Consider the following 2553-nt stretch of genomic DNA (forward strand, 5'->3'; position numbering starts at 1 on the left):
TGGTCCACAGTGAGAGTGGAATAGAAAATGTCTTTTCCTCAATGTATGGTTCTGATGTTCTCAATGAGCTTGTCAAATTCCCTGTCTGACACAAAGGGACAGTTACTGATTTGTTGCCAGAGAAATCATGACACACAGGGGTCCCTTTTCGTGCACAGCTGTCTGTTTTGTGACAGAACGCAAGAGCATATCTGTTAGGAGCAGGATGAGCCATTCAGCCAATCACACCCATTACGTCAAAAGTGAGACTGTGACATCTTTCTTCACCATATTGAAAGTATTCAGTGACAGAGCGACCTGCACTGAGTCACATTATGCACACCAAAGATTCTTCATATTCTGATTAAACTGTCTGTGTCCACAATTTGTCGAGAATGTTCCCTTGCCCTTGACCCCAGTGCTGTGGAATAATCGTTTCAATGTCATCCATTGGAATGGATGTGTGTTAGAATGGACAAACAGGACATTTCTGAAAGATGACATGTGGCAGTGCAGTCCTCCCTCTGCTGACATCCTGTGCAGCCTAGATGTGTTCATGCACACACTGGGGCTTCAATTTGATTCTGGGGAAAGGTAACAGTGGCACAATTCCCTTTCCGCTTGCAACAAGCGGAACTTTACATCAAACCGTAGAGTTGACTCAGCTGTGATTCGAATGGCAAACAGGATGAATGAATGAAGAAAATGTGTTCAGAATAAAGCTGACATAATTGACATTATTTTAAACAGAATCAACTCCAATAGTTGAGATCTCCACAAGCGAATCTACATCATTCAACACAGCAGGGACATCCATGAGCTCAAATCCTACCCTGACATCCACTGAATCATCAACATCAGAAGGTAAATTGCGGACAAAATGACTTAATTTACCCACATATCCAAGCAACATATTTTGTGATATATTGTAAATGACCACGAAAGGTGTTGTCCTGCAATTTATGTGGCACCAAATTTCCAAGATTGTGTAACTAATTTAATTGAAACAATTAAATTTCCAGACTTACGTTCGATGAAGGAAAAGCAGTGCTGAATAGAGTGAGCAATGGGAGCCAATTCGTGATCAGCAAGATCTCTGAGAGAACAAGGAGGAATTAGCTAGAATGGATAATCCCTCTTGTTGATGATGTTTTGGGCTAAAGATTAGCTCAGGAAGTGTTGAGTCTGCAACTCGTATTGGTCCAATAACACAATTAAATTCAACCCCCCCAGCGTGAGACCAGCGATGCACTCTCAAAGTATTGTCACATCAGAGAGTCGATACAGACCATAGTGCAGGAATCTCTCTGCATTGCTGACCTCCAGCCTGGATCTCATGCCTGTGACGCCTGTGTAGACTTGACGAGTGTCTGACTGAGATCCAGGCGTTTGATCACTGAGCACAGACAGAATCGCAGTGTATCATTTTGATAAAGGTCGACTGAAAGAGATTTACCTGCCCCTTTCGACATGTAGCAAACATTTTAGCAGTTGTCACTGTGTGATAGCATGGGGGATTACTTAAGGTGATTCATTTGAAAGAGTTAAAAAGGAAGTGTAAACCTGAACTAACTGAGCTGATATTGAACAGGAACTTTGATGACACGGGAGGCATCAACGTTAACCAGCAGTCCACACGTTTCAACCAATTCTGCAGAGACGTCCACAACAGGAGGTAAATGGGAGACAGTGTGACTGGATAACTAAATGTCAATGTGGGAAGAAAGAATTTGAAAATGTAGATCTGGGAGGGCGGATCTGAATCTGGCAACCGTAGGTAAACTTGTAGATTTCAAATGGTCCGCAGTGAGAGTGGAATAGAAAATGTCAAATCCTCAATGTATGGTTCTGATGTTCTCAATGAGCTTGTCAAATTCCCTGTCTGACACAAAGTGACAGTTACTGATTTGTTGCAAGAGAAATCATTACACACGGGTCCCCTTTCGTGCACCGCTGTCTGTTTTGCGACAGAACACAAGAGCATATGTGTTAGGAGCATGTTGAGGCCATTCAGCCAATGACACCCATTACGTCAAAAGTGAGACTGTGTCATCTTTCTTCACCGTATTGAAAGTTTTCAGTGACAGAGCGACCTGCACTGAGTCACATTATGCACACCAAAGATTCATCATATTCTGATTAAACTGTGTGTGTCCACAATTTGTTGAGAATGTTCCCTTGCCCTTGACCCCAGTGCTGTGGAGTAATCGTTTCAATGTCATCCAATGGAATGGATGTGTGTTAGAATGGACAAACAGGACATTTCTGAAAGATGACATGTGGCAGTGCAGTCCTCCCTCTGCTGACATCCCGTGCAACCTGGATGTGTTCATGCACACACTGGGGCTTCAATTTGATTCTGGGGAAAGGTAGCAGTGGCACAATTCCCTTTCCGCCTGCCACAAGCAGAAATTTACATCAAACTGTTGAGGTGATGTAGCTGTGATTCGAATAGCAAACAGGATGAATGAATGAAGAAAATGCGTTCAGAATAAAGCTGACATAATTGACATTATTTTAAACAGAATCAACTCCAACAGTTGAGATCTCCACAAGCGAATCCACATCATTCAA

Source organism: Stegostoma tigrinum, chromosome 45 (genome assembly GCF_030684315.1).
Source record: "Stegostoma tigrinum isolate sSteTig4 chromosome 45, sSteTig4.hap1, whole genome shotgun sequence".
In the NCBI taxonomy this organism is placed as follows: domain Eukaryota; kingdom Metazoa; phylum Chordata; class Chondrichthyes; order Orectolobiformes; family Stegostomatidae; genus Stegostoma; species Stegostoma tigrinum.